At 40.4% G+C, this 13650-nt stretch overlaps 1 protein-coding gene across 3 annotated transcripts in view; it reads left to right on the forward strand.

The window, feature by feature from the left end:
- Positions 1-13650, forward strand: part of kcnip4a (potassium voltage-gated channel interacting protein 4a) — a 130311-nt gene that overhangs the window by 8092 nt on the left and 108569 nt on the right. For 2 of the 3 annotated variants that reach the window (XR_011179294.1, XR_011179295.1), the window contains exons 1-2: positions 6476-6581; positions 7423-7574. The exons of the other annotated variant lie outside the window; for it this stretch is intronic. The gene's annotated coding sequence lies outside the window, so the exon portion shown is untranslated. Of the gene's footprint in view, positions 1-6475; positions 6582-7422; positions 7575-13650 lie in introns of those variants that run through there. 3 annotated transcript variants of the gene reach the window in all.

The raw sequence follows: 13650 nt of genomic DNA on the forward strand, positions 1-13650 counted from the left end.
CGACTTCACCGGGACGAGCCTCCATCTCTCATCTTTAAATACCGCACCGCTGTTTGTTTCATCCACGGGGGCTGCTTCCCTCATGCATTCTGCTAATTTTAGCTGCAACTTTGGAGGACAAGGTCACAGTGGGTGTGGGAGAAATTAGGAAGAGAAAATGTCTGCGAGTGGGGGTGGGAGGGTTGGGGGGGCTGGTAGTGAGACAGCCTGCCTTGTTCCATACCGCCCCGTGTGTCTTCAGTCTGGCCTTGCTGTGACTACCAAGTGACCTGGTAGCACTGAGCTACAGGGGTTCTGACCACCGTGACATTGGAGCTGGGAAGGAAAGATGGCACGGAAAGTAGCATCTTATTTCAAGCTCTTGCAACAGAGAATAATGAGTACTCCGGTTTATGGCTCCAACATGTGACAGCGGTTTATTTATTTATTTATTTATTTTTAACACGGGGCTCTGCAGTGGCTGTAACTGTTGTTTGTGTGCTTCTAAAGTTTTACTATCGGTGGGCAAGGGTGAGGCAATTCAATAAAGTTGAGCAATCTCAAAAAAGTAATCTTTCACCAATAGCTTCGGAAGACTTCATTTCTACATTTATACCGTTTCTGCATGAAAAAAATAGAAACCAAATCTTTTGCACTTGAAGAGAACAAGTCATCATCGCTAGCTCTCTTCAAGAGTAATCGCCGTGTACATCCTATTCACACATGCATGCCGTTCATGTCAGTGGTAGCAAATAAGCAATAGGATGCATCTGGAGTACTGCGGCAAAAACAACTCGATGGTCATAGTTTTTCTTCTCTCTATGAAATGAAAATCTTGGAAAGAAAACAATAAGTCGCTGGATTTTACCCTGCTGCCTTTGCTCGTCATGACCTTTATATAATACAAAGAGGTATTAAAATGTGTATGTTCCCATGTAGATGCCATTACAACTTTTAATGGTTACATGCAGGCCAAAATGTATGTTTATTTTTTATTTTCAATCGATGGAACCTATAGGAAGCTGCTGTGAGCACCCATGTTACACTTGAGTAGTAAAGACAAGTCGTGAACTCGGTTTGGTAATTTGGTGACAACGTTCAAGACAATTAAAGAGCTTATTCAATGTGATGTTGCTGATGCTGCTGGGCAGCCACCTCCTTTGCCATGGATAATGGCTTCTGTAATGGGCTATTGCATTGTCCTTGCAAGGTTTTATGGAAATGCAGGGCTTGGTTCAAATGAACCCCGTTTTCCTGAATGTGTGTCTTCCATCATTTTATACTCGGACAGGGTTGTTAATATTCCTCGTTTTTCCAAAATGGGCTGCAACTCTGGGGCTTGACCAGAGTCACAGTTCTTCGTAAAGGGACAGAGGACATAAAGGTTTGAGAAATTCTGCCGGTTACACTGATGTTTGACTCGTTCTACAACTGGCTGCATTGAGCCTTCATTAATTACTTGCTGCATTATCCACATTTTCAGAGGTTTGTCCTTGCTTTTTATTGGTTGCGATGCCATGTCCTCGTCAATAATCACTTCATTCTAGAAACGCAGATAAAGCTAAAGTCAAACTGGACAGACAGATTATAAACAAGCAATTTCAGCAAGATTAAGACAATCCCAATTGTGGAAAAAAGCCCAGAAATTCTTCTTTTACCATTAGCTTTGTATATTCACTCAGAAATTGCTTACAGCAAATATTGAAATCCAGGAAAAAACGTTTTGGGACATACATTTTTCATTGTTTATGAAAGTGCTATTATTTTTTTAAAAACACAAGCTGAGGCTGATGTTAAACGACATAATAATGCTCTCAATTATTCAGTAAAAGGGGAAGTTATTTTTTTTGTGTGGGCCTTCCGGCTGTATCAGGGTTGCTTTGCTTGCATGTGTATTATGTAAACTGTTTTCAGGAGACTGGATTTTATGCTGCATTTTAAGTCAAAGCATTGTTGGTCACATTCATTTGTTACCCGGGAACATAATTTAGTTTACAGCAACTCGCCTCTGATGTGAACTACTGCTGGCTCCCTCGGTTGGGCACGCCGCTATACTCGCACTGCTCTTTTGAAATTTACCCAAGTGTTGGTTTTTAACAAACCAGTGACCCTTTTTGAACCTCGTTTTTATCGTCTTCATTAGTATGGGTGAAAGCTACCTTCCTTTTCTCTTTACATTGACGGGCAACTCCGCCTCTGAATAACAAGTGTCAGTCCACTGTGGGCCTTGCTTGACCTCGTCTGCATGAACTGGCTTTGAAACAACACAGCTGCCTGAGAAAGATTTGGTAGAAGCTGAGACTAAGCTCAGACTTGCCATTTTAATCCATTATTTTATTTCAAATTGAATTTGCTGAAGCACAAAGCCCGGAGCGGTGTGTGTGTGTGTACTACAGTCTGTGCTGTATATCCAGAGCAGCCTGTGTAAAAAAAAAAAAAAAAAAGCTGTCTATTTCAGCTTGCTGCTTTGCTTCTGTCAACTCTGTGCTTGTTAACTTCATGGGGTTAGTTTGGTGAAGGAGTATAAACCCGGTTTGTACCACACTCTGCTGCTGCTGGTGTTTTCCGTCTTGGCCTTCTGCCTGCGACCACAACGACTCCACCAACCTTCAAAGCTTGCCGAGTTGCTCGAGGATCACTTCCTACCTTCTTGTTCTGACAAGCCTATTGTGCAAAGATGTCTCCGCTTTCTTAAGTTGGTCTGTTAACGTGGTGGCATTAAATTACCCATGAGGCTGCTTGTATGCACTAACTGTCCACTTGGTTCTTTCCCTGTGCAGCTGCTTGTGCTCTTCGGTGTTGGTCATGAGTTTTCTTGGTTGCTAAGCATACTTTTTGTGCTTGTTGTTTTCCCTTTTGATTGGAGGTATTTTCATGCTTTTGATTTACTTATAGTAGTGAAATATAACTCACGTTTCATCAAAGCGGAATGTCGTTTGCACATATTTGCTCCCTTGATGTTGCCTGTTTTTGGCAGTTTCCTATTGGCTCAGTGCAAATTTGTTTCTCTAAGCAGGATAATCTTTTATGTTGTTCAAATTTTTTTATTTTTTTATTTTTTTTTTATCACATTTTGACTCCAATATTGGTCTTTAAATTTATACGAGAGCTTGCCAGGCTTTTCAATGTTTCTGTCATGAGTTTGTGTAAATGCTGAGCTTCTGTTGTGTGGTTTAAACTGCAGCTGCAGTCAGCTGTACTCACTGCCAACAGTGGTGACGGTCTGATGGCCATTTGCTCTGCACTGCTACCGTTTAATAGAAAACGTTGTTTTGTTATTGGATTAGTACACTTGGTGCCCATTCTACACATAATGGAATTTGTATAAATTGCATTTTTTTTTGTGGGAAATTGGGGGAGATTTAACAATTGCTGCAGGGAGCGATGATGTCAGAGCTTACTTACTGTACACACACTTATAACTTGATATAACAATAAATCCATTCCACTTGAGCTGTCTGTCTGAACTGATTTCCGATTACATTACGGCAAATTGCTTCTGACATAACTGTTGGGTGTCTCTATCAGAGCAACCATGAAGATTTAAGTCTGCAAGTGATGCACAAGCCCACTTGTATATCTCGTACACGAACCGCATGGCACCCTAAAGGCTTCAAGCAGCTAATGTACACGGATTGTATTTCAGTCATTTTCCAAGGTTGGCTTGAGCAGGACGGATGATCGTAACTGAGATGATGAGATGGGAATATCACCTCACCCTTCCCCCCACTCACATTCAGATGTGTCTTCTGTTTGCTTGGTGAGGAGTTGTGTGCTGTAACATGGTTGACCGGCAAAAAAAAAAAAAAAAAAATACCCAGTTGAATTGATTAATTAAGTTCCTATGCATTATTATTGGAAATAGTACATTGCAGAGCTCCTACATATAGTTAATTAGTATATTTGTGATGAACCTGAAGAAACAGTAGGTGTTGTTGTGTTATTGTTGCACATCTAGATTTGAAAAGAGCATTATAGCGGTTTGATTTCCGTAATGGCAGGTGGTCCTGAATATCAATTTCTTCTTGAATGTAAATTATTCAGTATTGGGGACAAAGCTTTCAAGCCCTTTCCTTTAGGATGTGGACGTATGTGCTCACCTAACGAGTGTTACCAGAGAATGCATATCCATGCACACGTATATTACACGCCCTAACACGGAGCCCAGTCTGTTGGCTGGTTTCAATCATGAGTGTGTCTCGGCCTGCTGGGAAAACATGGCTTTATTCCCAGCCCTGCGTCCACGGCCCCTCTCTGTCTTCTCAGGTACAGAATACGTCGTCTTCATCTCAGGGGGAAGTAATTAGATTTAGCATCGCCATCTCCACTGAAGCATAACCATCTATCACCGTGCAGAAATTAACGTTATGTGCATTTAAATGTAATCTTTAGCCCATTTGGCCATTGACCAGGAACAAAATCGTTTGCATGCGATGTACAGAAATGTAGGACACTTACTGTATGTTGTAACATAAATATAAGGATTGCAGTGAGCGCTCACAAAAATTCCACAGCCAACATTTTCTGGGAGACATTAACACACCAGCAATACGTTCAGGGTAATCATTTCTGGGGTAATAATTTCTGGGCTGTAATGGCTGTGCATCATTTTCTACCAAACACCAAAGGACAACATTTTTAAATGAACTTACATCTTCCACTCAGTCAGTCTGACCAGCTACATCATTTCTATTAAATTAAAAAAAATTCCCCTCGGGGATTAATAAAGTAACTACCTAACCTAACCTATCTGTGGTAAGTATAATACAGTAATATGTTGGTAATTAAAGAGAGAAACAGTCCAACTGCACACAGACACCGGAGGGCAGGGTCAGATGGCTAAGGCTTAAACGGTTGCCAAAATGTCGCAAAACAATTTGTCAAAAAAAATGAAGCTAAAACATGGCTGTTGTTAATTCTTACTGAGAGCTGAGTATCATTTTTGGTTTGACAGGAAGCCAGCTGCTCCATAATTTGACATAATTTGAAATACTGCATCTCAACAACTACTAGACTGTTTGGTGGATTGCTTTGAAATTTTGTGAAAACATTCATGGTTCCCAGAGAATGAAGTTATTCTGATTCTCTGACTTTTCTTGTCGTGCCACGATTAAGACTTTAAGAATTTTCACGTATCCAGTGAAATAACTGTAGATGAACACATAGCCAATCATTAGGTGGACATTGGTGGTGTTGGGTGAGATTTTTCAATACATATTGTGTTGTGATTTTAGTACAGACGTTTAGACATAATTGCCATCACTGAGGTTTACTGAGGTAACTTTTTTTCCAAGGAGGAACCAAGGGTTCCTCAATGGAAGAAATTAAGGAGCACACAACAATTTTTTTGAAACGGTTAGTCACAGTTCGTTAGTCGTGTAGCATTCAACCAACCAGTGGCGTAACTTTGATTACTCGGTACAAGTTTTCCATCTGCAAACCAGCAGGTGGCTTTTACTGTGAATACCTACAGGAAGTGTTCACATGCAGCTCACGTTAAATATCACCGTGGTCTTGTATTTTGTCCGATTGGTCAGATTACGGGAGGTTGTAATCTTTACTCGCACAATGTGCTTGAGTTTTTCTGGTTCGCTTTTTACTCGGCGCCAACATGAAGTCAAATTGTTAATTTATCAAAATATCAAGCAAATCTCGTGGCTTTTCCTTCAGTCCGAGTTGTAGATTATGTTGTGTGCTACTTCGCAAATGTAGCACACTAAACTAAGATGTAGAACCAACACTTTGACAACAAGTCAATGCCACACTCAAAAAAAATATACTTTGCACTTGTTGTTCTGTAGAACTGTAGGTATCGAAACTACCGGAGGGTAACAGGAATTTGTGGAGGGATGGCATGTTCAGGGCAGCAACAGATCTGCTGCAACTTCTGGGGAAACAAACTCGCCACTTTGAAATAACGTATTCTATAAAAACCCTCTTCATCTATCAAAAGAAGTCACGTTTCTCAGATGTTAAAAATGACTCCATACTTGGAAACAATTTCATTTAAATAAGGGACCGTCGTTTCAAAGAATAAGACTTATTCACGATGAGACATTTGGTGCCAGCTTTCGGCTTGACAGTTGTGTGCGCATTTTGGTCAGCATCAACAACACAACCTTTTTGAAGACGCGGAATGATTAAAACCGTAGATTTCTTCTAATTGTGATCTGTTGGAGGAAGCGGGCATTCAAAGTATGCGTGTTTGTGTGTGCTGAATGCTGTCGTGTGTTTTAAGATGCTCGAGGAGGCCGATCAAAGGGCTCCACTATCAACTCATCTACCAGCACCTCTGACTCTCTCTCCTCTTCCTCTGACACTTGAGTAAGACACAAGTGTATGGTCCTCTAACTTGAAGCAAAAGCCAGTGTCTCATGGCAGTTCTCTCTCTCTGTCTCTCTCTCTCTCTCTCTCTCCCGTTCACTCACTCGCTCTGCTTCACAGAGACGTCCTCGCTCTCCTCTTCTTTCTCCTCCTCCTTCCACCCTCTTTAACACTCTGTCGATCAGCTCGGGAAAGGGAAAGTGCTTGTGTGAAACCTGAGGATCACTTGCAGACTGAGGAAGCAGAACGAGCGTGCGCGTCGTGTTTTAGCCTCCAAGGTAAGATGAACCCCAACGGGGAAAATTGACAGCAGTTGGTCCACTCACTGGACCACAATTCCTTTGCATGGAAGGATATAAATTTATGATCCTGAAAATTGCAGTCAGAGCAACTAAGTGATCTGTGATCTGTCGATGTGTCAAATTTCTGCTCTTGAAATGGGACGTTCAGGGGGATTGTAATCATGGTACTTCCTGAGGTAGGCTATCATCAGGTCATGTTTTATGTAGGCGTGACAAAATTGTATTTGTTTTACCGTCGGACGATTGTCTGGAGACAAATAAAAAAATGTTGAGGGTTTAGTTTGATATTGTATTAGTGTGAGGAAAATTGTCGGGAAAGAGTCGTTGCAGCTTGTTTGCATGAAGACAATTTAATTGGTTTGTTTATTTTTTCCACCCTGAGTCTTTGAATAGCGAGATCTTGCTTTCTCGAAACAACAGCTCAGGACACGTAAGAAGAGCGTTTCCCTGTTCAAAAAGGGCAAGCGGAAATGTCTTGTATATCCTTATGGCCGTGCGTAACTGGGGGGCCAAAAGTATTCCAGATTAGCATCTATTCTCAGGTCTGTTGCCTTAACGTGTGACAGTTTGTTTTGCACGCTGCAGCGGATGTAACTATTTGTGTTTGAATCTTTTTACCAGATCTTTTGAATCACGAGGCTAATAATTATCACCTCTGTTTTCAATATGCAGTAGATCAATGTTTACAGCAATTGTTTTTAACCTTGTGCTTTTCGGGTTTTGCTTCATACCGCCCCAAATAATTTGGGCTATTTTTTTTATACAGAATGTATTGCCTATTGTTCTTGCAAATAATTGTATATATATTTTACATCAGTTAACTTCCAGCCATGTGTTCGCCAACAAAGAGAACCCAGTGGAGGGAGGAGCTGCAGCATTTCCGTAAAGACCACGGCTTCTCCAAGAAAGTCCTCCTCAACTGCTGCCTGGTGCGGCGCATCGTGACCTGGGCCTCCCCGAACCCCAAAGGTACACAAACCACAGATTTATCCCTGCAGACAGCACCGAGTCTCATCCAATCCGCGCCAGTTGTGATGAATCGCCTCTCGTTGGTAGGATGATTGGGTTGTCAAGCGCTTAGTGGAGATATTTTGATGTTTCCAGGTCTGCTGAGAAACACGGATCCCCCACAGATCACCTGATTCAAAGAAATTACCCAAGATTAGCTTTAGTGTGCACAGCAGTGAAAGTGAAGTTGAATTGTTTTGGCTTGTGCTATTAGCGTGACCTTTTAAAGCAAATGACAAATGAAGTATTTCTCCATGAAACACAAATGGCATTTTAGTGTGCATGGAAGCAGGAGCTAACATTGTTGCTTTGTACCAGGAACTAAAATGTTTAAATATATTCTTTGACATAAATGAGACCAGTTATAAGCCACTACTGTAACATCAAGCATTTTTACAGAGAGAAGGTAAATGTTTGTAAGGCCAAGAACTTATTTTGTTCGCATATTGATTACCAACAGCCAAAAGCCAGTGGATTTGGATATTTTATGCCAAACATGAATTGCCGCGTACATAATTTATTACAAGAAAATTAAGAAAATAACGTTCACTGTGATGAAAGTCAAACGGCAACAAAAATGTTCTCCAAAACATCGTCAACAGGAAGCTTTTAGCAAAACTGCGATCCATGCTTAGGAAAGTTCACAAGGACAATGTAAACTCTGAGAGCACCCCCCCCCCCCCAAAAAAAAAAAAGACAACTAAATACTATTATATTTTAATATTATATTTTTGATTGAATTTGACAGTAACACTTTACTCGTGTTGGCCGTGTTGCGAACTTTGAATTTTGACTTGAAGAAATGGAGCAAAAGCTTCCAGGATGTCTAAAAAGTGCTCGGGTGTCAATACCTTTGAAAACATATTCACGTGGTATCGATTTGTCATCCTTTCACCTCACAGGAACACCAGGATTTATGATCTCACTGGAATGAAAAATGATCAGAACGCTTTGCCCCATGAGTCACAGTCGACAGCTCCTGTAAATTAATTCAGTTTGAACCTGTATCAGTATTGATTACTTCTCAGGTTAGATATTCACATTGGCCGTATAGCCGAATAAAAACAGGATTTACAGCTGGATTTTGTGGCCACTGAAGCAGTCTGTAAAATACAGAGCGAAAACGCTCGGCTGCCATTTGGCAAAGGTTATTATATCACCTTTTACATACACCAGAGCATGAATTTAACCCCTTTTTGATGCCGTCCCTGCTGCGATATGTGTTGATGTCTTTGTGTTGTTATTAGGTTTTTTTTGGGGATCAAATTCAAATTTTCGATGATTGATTTTTTACTAAGGCCTCGGAGACTTTTGTATTTCTTGTCGAGCGACATGTGCAGATCATTTTCTTGTGGAAATAGTGGCACTGTGAACTAAGCTTTTTCACCGTTTCTTCTATCTTGGTGTCACTTATGAAGTACACTTCATTGGTTCCTGTGATTGTGTTATAGTTGACATCAGGCATTTTTGTAATTCACAGCGGCTCGTCAATTGTTTGGGATAAATGGCTTGTGTTTGGGTATGATTTAACATTTTATGAAACGGTCATGAATATTACTGTAGGGATTCCTAAATTACATCTGCAGAAAATATTTTTTCTGCAGGGGGAAAACAACAACAGAAGGCCGGCAAAACATCTGTTGTCGTAAATAAGAGAAGCAACATCATGAATATTTACCTTTTTATGAAAAAAGTAAAAAGCCTTTTTCATTTTGTTTTGATTAGATTGGTGACAATGGGGCAGGTGCAGTTTCTCGATCATATAATCATTGTAGTTTTTTTTCTTGTACTTTGCCTTGGGTTGGTTACGTACAATCTGCGTCTGTGTGTGTGCGCGCACACAGTTGTCATTTGAATCTGTCTTTCTAATAACTTGCAAGCTGGCAACCACAGCTGGAGCCACACCAGGACCCAGGTGTTTCTGTCAGCCACGTTAGAATTCGACTTTCATTCCTTTCTCTGCTCCTTTTTCATTTAAAACTTGCTGCCATCTCAGAGCAGGCTGCCTCAAGTTTTAGCTGTTGTATACTGTACAAAGGACAATAACTTTTTTAAATGGCTTTGCAGTAGTAGAATTTACAGATTTTATAAAAAAGAAAAAAAAAAAACGTCCTCATCTAATGTATGTAATTAATATAGACATCATGGAAACTATGATTTTTGAGACACAAGGTGCACAACAACAACAACAACAACAACAACAACAACAACAGTTGTTCTGTATTTTAAAGCCTTCTCTCGTACCATATGTTTTTCTCAGATGTTCTTGTCTTTAGGTGGCGTCTCAAACTAATAATATTACCTCCCTGCGTTGCCTAGAATAACCTCCCAGCATGCAGACCAACACACTATAAAGCTGCCAGGTGCCAATAGTGCCCTCCGGACGTTGGAGCAGTCTCCTGAAAGTGAGCATGCTCAATAAAGCGCGCGTCTCTAGAAATACACAACCCGCATGTTATGTCCCTGAGAGAGATGTCTGCTGTGAGAGAGAAATTTACAAATCCCCGCTGTCTTCATGACGCACTTAATCGGGTCAGTTGCTTTATATGCAGAGGGAAATGACATACAGGACTCTGTCTTTAAATGTTTTCCGTCTGTTTGTGGATTATATTTCTATATAATGAGCTAATATATATATATATATTTTTACTTTTTTTACAAGGATTACTGAGAAGTAATTGAACTTTACACTTGATATGGTTGTCAAGTCACATCACAATATACTATTTCTATTTATCACTCTCACATAGAACTGTTACATCTATTTTATGTATTACAGTAAGTTTATTTGTTCGATAAATTTCAATTGTTAACCCTTTTTTTTGGTTTTAATTGGTAGAAATTCTGATACTTTTATGGACACGTGGTAGAAATCCATCATTGCACCTCCTCTTTCCTGCCAGGAGAGGGCAGCATGCTACAGACTAAATTAATGGCCAAGCTGATTACAGTTTGCTACACTCGGTGTTCTTCAGCAACAGTTTTTGGATTTGGATTTGGATTTTCATGTGAAGTAACTTAAGGAGATCATTTAATTTGGTTAGGATGATATCATATATTGAATGAATCACTGTGCCTGTTTAAAATTAGGTGCAGCATTGTCTGAAAAACCCCCTCAAAAAACCCCTCTGAGGTTGTTTAAACAAAACAAATGTGGATGCCTGATAATATATCATGCTGCTGTTGTTAACCTGGTTTTATCGTACTTAAATTTGGCTGTTATATACACAGTATGGGCACAGTATCAACACCAGTGCAGTCCAATATAATTCGGCATAACCACCCTGCAAGATAAGACCCACCCAGAAAACATCACGTGTCTTTGAACACTCAGGTGGTGATACTGTCATAAATGCTCTGAATGTCTGCACTGCAGCAGTAATTTCCTGGCCCCAGATGCACTCACTGTAGCAGATACTCAGCTTTCTTGATAGTGGGACAGCACGCTATTGAAATATGATGACAGGGAAATATGAATATGGATGCTCTGCTGGCATTCTGCTTCATGACTGGACGTCCAAGACACAGAATCGAGCATATCAGTGTTCATCAGCGGGAAATATCAGTCAACTGGGATTTTTGCGGCTCTGGCAAGTCGTTTATTTCACAAGCATTATCTGCAGAGGCTAAAACATGATACAAGAGCTGTTTTTATTCATTTCTGACTTGTTCTTAGTTGGCAGATATCCTGATATACACACAAGTGTGATGTTAAACAAGCCGGTTTTTCACCATAACAGTTTGCGCAGTGACAAACGTACTGTCGCGTCATTTAATTCCACTTTCAGTCAGTTCTCCTTTTAAATCTCTGGCCAAAACTTGACTGTGTAAGATCAAAATAGCTTTAAAGATGCAGTCTGGAAATGCTGGTTTCCAGTTTCTTCTCATATATATATTGTATTCAGTTAGGTGTTGTTGCGTTCTCTGTAGCTTCAACTCTGAGGCTGTAAGCAGCAGAATCCCACCACCTTGAGGGGGCAGTTCAGGGTCGTGTTCTTTGAAGATCACAGAACTGATTTACCTCTGCTATGGCCGAGTCACTGGTAATGAATCTTTATGAGGAAGTTCAATCCATTTTGTTGTCAGGCAAAAAAAAAAAAAAAAAAAAAAAAGTATTTTTTTTAAATGGCCAGGATGAATGGTGACCTTTCCTTTTTATCGTCACACTCAAATCCCGCTGCCTCTCCACTAATTTGAAATTAATTGCTGAGAATTTGCTCGCAGCATAATATTATATTCAACAGACACCACGGTGAGATGCGTTGCTTAAAGGATCCTTAAACCTTGAGATCCGGTGCCATTCACCATGTTGCTGTATTGCGGAGAACATGTTATCATTGAGAGTCCCGGGGTGGATGTCCTTGATGTGCATAAATCACAAATTGGCGAAAAGCTTTGGGCCAAATGTCTGCCTTCGGTAAAGCAACTCTCTTTCTATTTTAATCTATTTTCCCACTTGGTCAAGAGTGCGGGCGTCTGTGGAGCTGAGGTGGAAATGGGAAAAGGCAATGATGTATTAGAGGGGAAGCTGAGGCAGCATGCGGCCTATCAGTTGGGAGGGGAAGGAGGGAAAAGAGCGATTGCCCAGGGACTACAGGCAGGCTGACATGCAGACATGTCCTGCTATTGTCATTCATTTGAGTCATATGTTGTGAAAACAGCTGCTGGAGAATGAGTGGAAGGGATCCAACAGTGATGCCTCTCCCTGACATTAATCTTCCTCATGGTGCTTGCTAGTTTCTGATGACAGCCAGAGAGAAAATGCTACAGTGCACGCTGTTTACAGCTAATGGGCTCAGAGATGACAAATTTGTGGAAATGCGTTCTCTGCACACCTGTAATCTTGCATATATATTCCCCTGCAGAGCCGCTGACGCAGTTGCAGATGAATTTTGTTCTGTTGGACAAAGTGTTTGCTACATTATCTTGCAGGGATCTGGCCTTTGGCAACAATCTGGCCAATGGTGAATTTTTTTTTATCTGTATTAAGATTAATGTTTTTCAATGCAAAGAATACGTTTCTAAAAATCATGACTTTGTTGTTAAAAGCACAGAAACGATCCGCTTGTAATTGGTTAATGCAGTTAATGCCCTCCCTAGTAATTCTATATAAGGCTTAAATATCACCCAGCCGAAACACACATGATTGGAGAAGGACTTTCCATTATGTCACACTACAGTGAGCCGGCCATTCTCTTCCTCAGTCTCGACCATGACCTGAAACTCTCTGTTGATAAACAGGGATTAGCAGCTAACAGCCTGGGATTAGTCGGAGAATAGGAGAACCCAGCGAACCAGTGTTTGTAAAACACCCTAAAGTAGCCCGCTGACAGACACTCACACTCCATCCTGTCAGTTGGACACCGCTAACCGAGATGCCGGCTGCTTCGACACGTGAATGTGCCCGAGTCATGACTGTAACCAAGCCGGGTTCTTTTGTCCAAGCTGTACGAGGAACTCATTCTACACGTCATTAAAGATGCATTTCGAGTGTATGTAATGCTTTTATCCTGAAACAATTAAATAAGCGGACTGACAGAAAAGTCTGTAAACTATTTCACGAATCAGTTCTTTTGTCCTGGTCCTTGGTTGATAGTTTGAGGGTTTAATATACAAACTGTAAGAAAGTAATGAAACGTGTCCATCACACTTTCCCAAAACCTAAACTGACAACATTGAATGTTTCACCCAACAGTCCACTTTTTAGTATTTATTTTACTACCATTAACAAGTTGAAAAAAAACTGAAGATATTCACATTTTAGAAGCGTAAACCAGTCAATTCTTAATGTTTTTGCTTAAAAAATAACTTGCAATTATCGAGATTAATACATTTTCCGAATAATTGACGATACATTTTCGGTCAATCGATTAATTCATTGAAAGAGGAAGGTGTAAGATTTAGGTACCCATAAGATTTAAGGTCTAACCTAAAAATCTTCCCTATTACAACTTCTTCAAAGTCCTCCAGCAACTTGGTTATGCAGTTCTTCAAAGTTGCTAAACTTGAGAGACACCAAATGAATCATCACAGTAAA

The sequence above is a fragment of the Embiotoca jacksoni genome, unplaced genomic scaffold (genome assembly GCF_022577435.1).
Source record: "Embiotoca jacksoni isolate LCO1_2020_lvr unplaced genomic scaffold, fEmbJac1.0.p SCAF_49, whole genome shotgun sequence".
NCBI lineage: Eukaryota > Metazoa > Chordata > Actinopteri > Embiotocidae > Embiotoca > Embiotoca jacksoni.